Raw genomic sequence first — 12,144 nt, forward strand, 5'->3', positions numbered from 1 at the left:
TTCATTTGTTGTTCAGTCATTCAGTCCTGTTCAACTCTTTGTGACCCCATGGACTGCAGCATGCCAAGGCCCCCTTCTCCTCCTGCCTTCAGTGTTTCCCAGCATCAGGGTCTTTTCCAGTGAGTCAGCTCTTTGCATCAGTTGGCCAAAGTATTGGAGCTTCAGCTTCAGCATCAGTCCTTCCACTGAATATTCAGGATTGATTTCCTTTAGGATTGACTGGTTTGATCTCCTTGAAGTCCAAGGGACTCTCAAGAGTCTTCTCTAGCACCACAGTTCAAAGGCATCAATTTTTCGGCGCTCAGTCATTTAAGACAATCATGATAAAAGGGAGAGAAAATGAAAGAAAAGTTGCCCCATCCATCTGTCACAGGTTGAATACAGCATTGCCGCCCCAACCCAAATTCATGTTCACAGCAACCTCAGAATGGGACCTTCTTTGAAAACAGGGTCTTTGCGGATATAATGAGTTAGGGTCTTGAGATGCTTTCCAGACCTGACTGAGGAAGTGCCATCATGGGGGTTGACATCCACCATAACAAGGACCAAAAGGTTCATTGCAAGGAGCCCAAGAGCTAGGATGCCTATCAAAGGCTGTTGGTCAAGTTGAACAGGTTTCTGGCCAGATCAAGCACCTCCATTTTCAGTCGAGTTGTACTGAAGAGATTGTGAGCTGCGCCAGCTGTCCACCACGGTCCCTTTTCCAGATGATAGAGAAGATGAAGTTTCCAGGCTGGACAGGCAAAACGGCTGTGGTCGTGGGGGCTACAGCCAATGATGTGTGTGTCTAGGAGGTGCCCAAACTGAAGGTGTGTGCTCTGTGCCCAGAGTTGCATCCTCAAGGCCGGGGCAAGATCCTCACCTTTGGCCAGCTGGCCCTGGACCCCCATGGGCTCTGGCCCTGTCTTTCTCTCTGGTCCTCCCCAGGGCTGAGAGGTGTACAGGTATTTCAGAAAGGCCCCAGGAATCCCGCATAGATACACCAAACCCTCTATACACTCCAAGGGCCGGAAGCTCGAGCACACCAGAGGCTGATGAGCCAGTCTTGGCTACACAAACTGACCCCAGATTCTACCTTGTTATAGAAAAGATTTGTGATGCTAAAAAAAATGAAAGAGTCTTGAGATGACATCATTCTGGATTTAGGGTGTGACAGAAAAAGACAGAGAAACATACAAGGAATAAGGTGATGTGAAGAGGAGGAGCAGAGACTGAAGTTATGTGGCCATAAGACAAGGGGTGCCAGCAACACCAGGAGCTGGGGAAAGAGGCTGGGTTTTTCCTGCAGAACCTCCGGAAGGAATCAGCCCTCTGACACCAGGATCTTGGAGTCAGGCCTCCAGAACAGGGAGAGAATAAACACTGTTGCATTAAGCCATCAGGTTTGTGCAACTTTGTTGCATGGACCGGAGAACACTCACACCTCTTCCTACTGTTATAGCATCTGCCCTGAAACATTTGTGTGTGACCTTTCACCCTTTTTCCTGTTGATGGGAATCTTTTCTTCCTGTGTGTAGTTCATCCAAGACACTGCTCTCTGGTCAGTTTACAAAAGTATGTGACCGTTTTCCTAAGTAAATACTCAGCAGTCGTCATCTTAAACACTGGGACATAGATATATCATCATATATTTATTCATTAAAGATTTATTTATTTTTGGCTGTGTTGGGTCTTTGTTGCTGCAGGTGAGGTTTCTCTAGTTTCAGCAACTTGGGGCTACTCCCTGGTTGCACTGATTGGGCTTGTCATTGCAGTGGCTTCTCCTGTGGTGGTACATGGGCTTCACTGCTCCTCTGCATATGGAATCTTCCTGGAGCAGGGATCAAACCTGTGTCCGCTGCATTGGCAGGTGGATTCCTAACCACTGGACCGCGAGGGCAGCCCTATCATCATTTGTTGAGCAAATTGTCTTGTTTTGAACACTTAGGTGGCTCCCATTCTTTTTCTGTTGGAGACAGGACAGCTGTGAGCATCCTTGAATTTAGATACTTGAACACACCGTGGAGTTTTCCTTCAGGACATTCTCAGTGTAAAGGAGTTGCTTGTCAGAGACCATGAGACAAATATTAAGGCCCTGATGATACATTTTCTCAAATCATCTCCAAAGTACCATTAGCAAATGCACATCCTTTAGTTGTGTCCCAGCTGGTACATTTGCCATCATCTACGCCGGCCATGGGAATTGTTATTTTTTAACCCTCGAAATGTTGAGGTATACATTTCAGTTATTTGTATACTGATCAGCAATTCCACTTCTAGATATACACCCAAAAGAATTGGAGAGAGCTACTGAAACAAGTACACACATATTCACAGCAGCGGGATTCACAGGAGCCATAAGTGGGAACAATGTAAGTGTCCACTGATGGATGATGGACAAACACAATGTGGTCCATCTATGCAGTGGAATATTATTCAGCCTTAGAAAGGACAGAGATTCTGACACCTGCTACAACCTGGATGAACCTTGAGGATGTGATGCTCAATGAGAGAAGCAGACACAGAAAGTTGATTCCACTCACAAGAGGTCCCTGGAGGAGTCAGATCCACAGAGACTGAAGTAGGTGGCGGGGCCAGGGGCTAGGGGAGGGTAGGAGGAGTCAGTGTTTCAGGGAACAGAGCTTCAGTTCTGGAGGATGATGGTGGGGATGGGTGCACGACAATGTGAATGTGCTTAATGCCGCTGAGCTGTGCTCTCAAAAATGGTTAAGATGGGGAGTTCTACGCCATGTAGATTTTGCCACAATACAAAAACATTTGTAATGAGGAAAAAATGAGGTAAAATGTGTTTGCAGTGAAATGCACAGATCTTGGTCTGTAGTTTGATGCATTTTAACAAATGACCACTCGTTATGTGAACAGAATCCTACCACATCGGAACGCTGTGGTTCTAATTCGTGAATTCTGGTTTTTCATGTTATTGGTTATTTGCATTTCCTCTTATGGGAATTTCCTCATTGTGGTTTTTGCCCATTGCATCAGGGTGGGCTGCTGCCAAGAACCAAAATAAACCTGAACAACCCTAGAAAGGAGGCTGCTCAGTCTAGACACTGCACATCTCTAAGCGCCCATGTGAACCAGGGGTCCAGGGAAAATCGCGCAGTAAGAGAGCATCAACCGAGACATGTGTGGGTGACATGTGCTTGCACAACCTCAGCCTGTGTCTGCAAGGAGACCCCTGACCCTAGTAATGCATATCCCTTGGGAAGCGGACTGAGATGGTGGGCTTTTTGCTCTGTTCTATCTGCCATGGCTGAAAATATCGTTTGCCACTCCATATAATAAAGTCAACATGCTCAGAATTTAAAATGTATTGGGACTTCCCTGGCTGTCCAGTGGTTATCCATGCTTTCACTGCAAGGGGCACGGGTTCCATCCCTGGTCGGGAAGCTAAGTCCAACAAGCCACATGGCACATACAAAAAAGAAAAGGAGAAAAAAGAAATAAAATGTACTGCTGGTGTGCCATTGTTCCCAAGAGCAGAGCATCTTCCTGAGCCCAGATCTGAAGACTCTTTTCTGGTTGAAATATCCACCTCATCTCCCCTGCCTCATGCCCACCACTCACGTTCCATCTCCAGGTCTTTGAGTCTCAACCTTCCCTGGGCAGAGGACTGAGGGTCCCTTCCCAGCTCTGAGTCACCCCTGCACTGAAGGGCCAGCTAAATGTTGATGGGAAGATGGGGAGGCAGACATACGGATGGGGACACAGATGAGTGTATAGATGGCTCAAAGCATAGAAGGGTGGTGGAGGCTAGATGAGAGGAAACACAGGAAGGTCTTAGAACAGGGCCTGGCACATAGGCAGTCAATTAAATGTGACCTTGTGACAGGATGGGGAAGGGAGTTCACAGGTAGACAGTGGAATGGATGAATGTCTAGGTGGTAGGAGGATGGATGGATGAAGGAAAGAATGAAGCCATGATCGGCAAGTGAATATGTAGGCAGACTAGGTTATGTGAATAAGTGCTGACACCAATATGGCAACAAATGGTTGGGTAGATGGAGGATTGGACAGATGGAAGGATAGGGGGATGATGGATGATGATGACAGATAAATCTATGGGCCTAAGGATGGATGATGGATGATGTACTAATAGATGAATGGATGAATGGACAGGTGGGTGGATGGATGGATGGATATAAGAGCATATTATAGATGGTGAAGGTAAGCCTGACTGGCTGGCTGGGTAGATGAATGAATGGATTGATGAGTCTATGGATGCATGAATGAGTGGATGGGCCTATGGATGGATAATGGGTGATGTATTAGCAGATGAATGGATGGATAGATAGAAAATCATATAATAGATGGTGCATGTGAGGATGACTGGATAGATGGATGAGTCTATGGATAGATGGAAGGATGGATGGGCCTATGGATGGGTGATGGATGATATATTAATAGATGAATGGATGGATGGGCAGATGGATGGATGGATATAAGAACACATTATAGATGGTGGATGAATGGATGGATAGATAAATGAATGGGTGGGTGAGACTGTGGATGGATGAGGGATATTTGGGAGGATGAATAAATGAATGATGGATGGATAACTAGGTGATTGAGTGGATGGATGAAGGAATGAATAAGTCTATGGTTGGGTGGATGGATGAAAGAATGGATAGAGGGATGATTAATGTATGAGCAGTGGATGGATGGATGGTGGATGGGTGATGGATGGATAGATGGATGGATGATAGATGGATGGGTGGGTGGATGGATGGATGGTGGATGGATGATGGATGGATGGATGGATGGTAGATGGATGGATGGATGGAGAGTGAATGGATAGATGGATGGATGGTGGATAGATGGATGGGTGGGGGATGGATGGATGGATGGATGATAGATGGATGGATGGGTGGTGGATGGATCAATGGGTGGGGGGTGGATGGATGGATGACCATACACATGGATGGATGACCAGATGGACAGATGGATATGTGGACACTGTCCCCATTGAGTCCCACCTCCAACAGGGCTGCAGGCCACCACTTCCAGGCCTGGTTGGTTCCCAGGGGCTTCACTTTCTGTCTTGGATGTAGCCTTCTGCTACCCTCTGGGCCTCAGTCTCTCCCCACATTTGGGGAAGGGACAGGGGGAGCCCAGAATCCACTATGCTGCTCCCTCTCCCACCACCTCCATTCCTCCTCCCCAGGAAGGACCGGTCCAGGATCAACAAATGAAGAACAAGATGCAAAAAGGTAATTAATCTATGGAGAGGGGAGGAGTGTTAATACCTTGAAGACACAGGGGACACACCGTCAGCTCCCACCAATTAGTGGCCTAAACCTGTGTGGCTGCTCTCCATGCTGCGGCCGAGTTGATTACTCTAATTAATTTTGCATCGACCCACATGGATCTGCCGGGGAGCGCTGATTGGCCTGGGAGATGGATGCTGCTGGCTGGCCCATGGCCCCCATGGTCCCCGGTTCCCCACACTCCCCGCCGCTTGGCCGGTCCCTCAGTGTCCAGTCTGCAAGGTCAAATGCTGCCCCGCCCCCGCACCAGCCTCTAGCATCCAGCCCACAGCCCAGTACACACCTGGATCTGCAGAATAGGGCGAGGGCACAGCCGGGAGCCTGTTGCCCTGTAACAATGGTTGTGCAGAGCTGGAGGCAACTTCCAGGGCCGACGAGAGACCCCTCAGCTGGCCTGGCCTCTGAGGGCCGCCCAATGGGAAAGCATATTCGGGGGGTGAGGGAGCTATGTGCAGCTAAGGAAGCTTCTCCCTGCCTCGGCTTAGGGCAAGAGCCAGACTCACCTTTCCCCAAGCATGGGGCACTTCCTGCAATCCAGGGCTTTAGTTTCTTGTTTCAATGTGCTCAGATGGTTAAAGCCTCTGCCTACAATGCGGTAGACCTGGGTTCAATCCCTGGGTCGGGAAGATCTCCTGGAGAAAGAAATGGCACCCCACTCCAGTATTCTTGCCTGGGAAATCCCATGGACGGAGGAGCCTAGTAGGCTACAGTCCATGGGATCACAAAGAGTCGACTCAACTGAGTGACTTCACTTTCACTTTTTTTTTTCCAATGCTTACAATGATGCAACCCTGGAGGTTAGAGGCCTTACAGGACTAAATCCAGGTGTGAGCAGGGCTGGTCCCTCCAGAGGCTCCTGGGAAGCACTAGCTCCCCCCTTTTCCAGCTTCTAGAGATGCCCACATCCTTGGCTCACGGGCCCTCCCTCCATCACAATCAGCAGCCCAGCATCTCCCATCTCTCTCTGCCTCTGTCCCTCCCGCCTCCCTCTTAAAAGGACCCTGTGATGACACTGGGCCCCCAGGAAATCCAGGGCCATCCCCATCTCAGGGCCTTAACTTAATCCTTCCTGCCAAGTCCCCTCTTCTGTGTGAGGTGACACGTCCACAGATCCTCGGACCAGACAGGAACATCTTTGGGGCCATTATTCTGCAGACCACAGGGAGGTGTCCCAAAGCAGTCCCCGAGCTCTGGTCAGAAGTTGGATACAGCCATACCTGCAGGGGCTGTTTTGCTTTTTTTAATATATGTAATTTTACTTATTTACTTTCGGCTGTTCTGGGCCTTTGTTATTGTGAGCAGCCTTTCTCTAGTTGTGGAGAGCGGGTGCGCTCCAGCTGTGGTGCACAGACTTCTCACTGCAGCGGCTTCTCTTGCTGTGGAACACAGGCTCTAGCGCACAGGCTCAATAGTTGCGACGCGTGGGCTTAGTTGCTCCAAAGCATGTGGGGTCTTCCCAGACCAGGGACTAAACCCATGTCTCCTGCATTGGCAGGTGGATTTTTAACTGCTGAGCCACCAGGGAAGCCCTTAAGGGACTGTTTAAGTTGTTGGGATGAAGAGAAAGCCAAGACAGGGACATATGTGGCCCAGAGATCTCCTCCAGGAAACAGAAGACAAACGTTCTGTGTAATCTCAAAGAAAAGAAAGAAGTCAGAGATTTTATAGAAAAAAGATGAAAGATGAAATGCTAAGTAAGATGAGAGACTCAGATCAAAAGAAGGCTGGCAGAGCAAAGCCTGTCAATTAATGACAGCGCAAAACTATTGCCACGTGTGGCGCGGACCAGAATCAACATTGCAGTGATTCAGAGTGGCCACTAGTTTCAATCATGCCAGAAGGCAGAGGGGAAAACTACATAAGACGGAACACTGTGTTCCCAAACAGAACCATATTCCACAATGCAACAGAAGAAAACTTTCCTCAGGTGAAGAAAGGTCTGAATCTACAGCCCCCCAAAAGGGCTTCCATTTTTGAGGCAAAATTAAAGTAAAACAATCAAGCCCAACAATTCTCGAGGGCATATCTGTGCATGTAGAGGCTTAAAGGGAACACACAGAAAGATAACTGTCAGGAACTTAAAAGTGCTGGGGATGTTAAAGACACCAAGCTGTCACATAAAGGAAATAGTGTTAGAAAGACAGGGAAAGAATGGGTAGATGCCTCATAACAGGCTTTACCCCGTTTCTCCTAGTACTTGTTGAAAAGAATACACAGAAAAATAAGGCAGAGAAGGATAAGTGTGGTTTAAATGATGAGATCAAGCTAATAGATATATCAGACTCTCCTGGGACAGAGGATAGAATTCTTTTAAAGGCCCTGGATCAAAAGCCAGCCACCTACTGGAGGGTGGGGTGGACTGGGAGATTGGGATTGACAGATATACACTGTTGATACTATGTATACAATAGATACCTAATGAGAACCTACTATACAGCACAGGAAACTCTTCTCAATGCTCTGCAGTGACCAAAAATGGGATAGAAATCCAAAAAAGAGGGGATATATGTCTATATATAGCTGACTTGACTTTGCTGTACAGTGAAAGAGGAGAGTGAGAAAGTTGGCTTCAAGCTCAACATTCAGAAAACTAGGATCATGGCATCCGGTCCCACCACTTCATGGCAAATAGATGCGGAAACAGTGGAAACAGTGGCAGATTTTATTTTGGGGGGGGTTCCAAAATCACTGCAGATGGTGACTGCAGCCATGAAATTAAAAGACACTTACTCCTTGGAAGGAAAGTTTTGACCAACCTAGAGAGCATGTTAAAAAGCAGAGACATTACTTTGCCAACAAAGGTATGTCTAGTGAAGGGTATGGTTTTTCCAGTAGTCATGTATGAATGTGAGAGTTGGACTATAAAGAAAGCTGAGCGCAGAAGAATTGATGCTTTTGAACTGTGGTGTTGGAGAAGACTCTTGAGAGCCCCTTGGACTGCAAGGAGATCCAACCAGTCCATCCTAAAGGAGATCAGTCCTGAGTGTTCACTGGAAGGACTGATGTCAAAGCTGAAACTCCAATATTTTGGCCATCTGATGCAAAGATCTGACTCATTTGAAAAGACCCTGATGCTGGGAAAGATTGAAAGCGGGAGGAGAAGGAGATGACAGAGAATGAGATGGTTGGATGGCATCACCGACTCAATGGACATGAATTTGAGTAAACTCCGGGAGTTGGCGGACAGGGAGGCCTGGCATGCTGCAGTCCATGGGGTTTCAAAGAGTTGGACACAACTGAGTGACTGAACTGAGCTAAACAGTAGAAACTAGGCTTCCGTGATGACTCTGATGGTAAGGGGTCTGCCCTACAATGTGAGAGACCTGGGTTCAATCCCTGGGTTGGGAAGAATCCCTGGAGAAGGAAATAGCAACCCACTCCAGTGCTCTTGCCTGGAAAATACTGTGGACGGAGGAGCCTGGCAGGTTACAGTCCATGGAGTCACAAGGAGTTGGACACAACCGAGCAGCTAACATACACACACCAGAAACTAACACACCGTGAAGCAACTATACACTGACAAAAAATTAATTTTAAGAAATAGTAAGGATGTTGGGCTTCCCTGATGGTCCATTGGTTAGGAATCTGCTTGCCAATGCAGGGGACATGGGTTCTATCCCTGGTCCAGGAAGATCCCATGTGCCATGAGGCAATTAAGCCCGTGCTCAACAACAAGAGGAGCCATCGCAATGAGAAGCCCGCATACTACAGCTGGAGCAAAGCCCACGTAGCATCGGAGCCTCAGAGCAGCCAGAAATAAACATAAAGAAATACATTTATAAACCTATATTAAGGATGCAGAGCTTGTCAAGAAGAGGAAGACCTAGAGATAACATTCTAGACTAGTGTTTATTTTTGAGTTTATTGAAACTCTTAGAAGCTGACATGAAGTTATCATCTGATAACCTTCTACAGCAAATATAAAGTTTAAATTTTCACAAACTTGAACTTATTAGAAGGAATGCAAGGCTCATCTGAAATTCTATAAAGCAAGATACCTACATATGTGTATGTAGGTGTATAAAGTATTAAATATATCCATGTATTTTTTTTTTAAAGCCAGGCACCTAGTGAGCCCTGAAGAAATCCTGATCCATTCCTTACAGTGGAAAGAATGCTGCCATATATGTCAACCACAATAACTGTTAGCCACTCAGTTGTGTCCAACTGTGTGACCCCATGAACTGTAGCCCTCCAGGCTCCTCTGTCCGTGGGATTCTCCAGGCAAGAAAACTGGAGTGGGTTGCCGTGCCCTTCTCCAGGGGATCTTCCTGACCCAGGGACTGAACTTGGTTCTCCTGTATTGCAGGCAGATTCTTTACAGCCTGAGCCACCAGTACCAAAGCATGAAAAAGTACTAATTTTGTGATCAAAACAATTCGAGTCCTTGAGAAACAATGCTAACAAAACTTTCCTCACCAAAAATCTATGGGTGGTGGCCAGGTACAAATCTAACGCCTTAAATGCTTCCGTAGCTAAAGGAAAAGACAGTTAATGTAAATAAAGCCAGCATCTCAAGAAGGCAACAACCCTAAAACAGAGCTAATGAAAACAGAGGAACAAATTAATAAAGATAAAAGCTGAAATTAATGAGTTAGAAAAGGGGAACACAGCAGAATTAATAAATAAACCCCATGGCTGCTTCCCTGAAAATAAAAAAGAAAAGAAAATGCTCTAAAATAGACAAACCAGCTGGTGGAATCAAGAAAGTCAGAAGAAACACAAATGAGAATTAGGAATGAGAGAAAGGCTATTAAACCATAAATACTGAAGCTATTTGGATGTACAAAGATAAAACAGTGGAGGATTCTATACCAATGAACTTGAAAACTGGGATAAAATGGATAATTTTCTAGAAAAAGCATAAATTACACAAATTGACCCCAAAAGCAGCAGAACATTTAAGGAAAAACATGAGTTTTGCCTCAAGGTGATACCATGGGTCTCTACCAAAAATAGTTGAAAAGGAGATGTTCAAATAAATACTCATTCATGAATGTTTATAGCAGCACAGTTCATACCAAGTGTCCATCCACAGATGATGGATAAACGCCACATGGTTCCTCCACATAAGGGAGCATCCCTTAGCCCTGAAAAGGGGAGAAGCCCTGACACTTGTTAGCATGTGGAGGGACCCTGAGAACACGACACTCAGTGAGAGAAGCAGACACAGGACACACGGGGTGTGACTCCACTGATGGGAAACGTCCAGAACAGGCTGATTCACACATACACAGAGTGGGTTCCTGGTTGTCAGGGGCTGGGGGAGGGGGTGGGGTAACTACAGATGGGGACAGAATTTTTGAGTGAGGTATGATGATACTGAAATTAGTAATAATAAATATGTATTTGGTCTTTTCCTCTGTTCCTGGCTCAGAGCTCATCAACTGCTGGAACTTCCTAAGTGACAAGAGATATAAAGGGGTCTTTAGTTATTCACAATAAGTACCTTCAAGCACAGTGACAGACTTTATTTTCTTGGTCTCCAAAATTACTGTGGATGGTGACTGCAGCCATGAAATTAAAAGATGCTTGCTCCTTGGAAGAAAAGCTATGAGAAACCTAGACACTGCATCAAAAAGCAGAGACATCACTTTGCAACCAAACGCCCATATAGTCAAAGCTATGGTTTTTCCAATAGTCATGTATGGATGTCAGAGCTGGACCATAAAGAAGGCTGAATACCAAAGAAATGATGCCTTCAAACTGTGGTGCTGGGGAAGACATTTGAGAGTCCCTTGGACAGCAAGGAGATCAAACCAGTCAATCCTAAAGGAAATCAACCCTAAATATTCATTGGAAGGACTGATACTGAAGCTCCAATACTATGGCCCCTGATGGAAAAGAAAAGACCCTGATGTTGGGAAAGACTGAAGGCAGGAGGAGAAGGAGACGACAGAGGATGAGCTGGTTGGATGGCATCACTCACTCAGTGGATATGAGTTTGAGCAAACTCTGAAAGATAGAGAAGGACAGCATTCATGGATTGCATGCTGCAGTCCATGGGGTTGCAAAGAGTCAGACATGACTGAGTGACTGAACAACAACAACCAGCAGACCCCAATGTTAAACCTGCCAAAGATAAAATGAAAAAGGAATCCGCAGACTGCCCCCATCTCCATAAAGCAAAAAGAACAAAATCAAGTCTTATCCAGGTAAATCTAGAGATACTGGAATAAAACAATCCTACCATCATCAATTAAGGCAGGTTCCAGGATGGCAGAAGCTAGTCAGTGTTGGAAAATCTATTCAGATAAAAATAGACTTTGTTGTCCTAATAGATTGGAGCAGATGAACCAAAGGCCCATCAGGAGATGCCACTGATATTCGCCAGAGATTCTAGGTAAAACAGGAAAATAACACTTTTTTTTTTTTGCTTTAATGGAAGTTAGTATTTATGGTATTTATTTTACTTTTAAATTTTTATTGGAGTATAGTTGCTTTACAATGTGTTAATTTCTGTTGTACAGCAAAGTGAATCATCTATATGTACACAAATATCCCCTATTTTTGGATTTCCTTCCCATTTAGTTCACCACAGAGCACTGAGCAGAGTTCCTCGTGCTATACAGTAGTTTCTCATAACATCAATAGTGTGTATGTGTCAACTCCAATCTCCTGCTCCAACCAAGCCCCCTTTCCCCTTGGCGTCCATATGTTTGTTCTCCGTGTCTGTGTCTCTATTTCTGCTTTGCAAATAAGTTCATCTATATCACTTTTCTAGATTCCACATATATGGGTTAGTATATGATATTTGTTTTTCTCTTTCTGACTTAACTTTGCTCTATATGACAGTTTCTAGGTCATCTTATGGAGAAGGCAATGGCACCCCACTCCAGTACTTGCCTGGAAAATCCCATGGACAGAGGAGCCTGGT

General features: G+C 45.8%; 1 pseudogene; it reads left to right on the forward strand.

The window, feature by feature from the left end:
- The first annotated feature begins 516 nt into the window (after nucleotides 1-516).
- On the forward strand, nucleotides 517-1,035 carry LOC138086287 (large ribosomal subunit protein eL18 pseudogene; annotated as a pseudogene).
- The last annotated feature ends 11,109 nt before the right edge of the window (nucleotides 1,036-12,144 follow it).

The sequence above is a fragment of the Capricornis sumatraensis genome, chromosome 9, assembly GCF_032405125.1.
Source record: "Capricornis sumatraensis isolate serow.1 chromosome 9, serow.2, whole genome shotgun sequence".
In the NCBI taxonomy this organism is placed as follows: domain Eukaryota; kingdom Metazoa; phylum Chordata; class Mammalia; order Artiodactyla; family Bovidae; genus Capricornis; species Capricornis sumatraensis.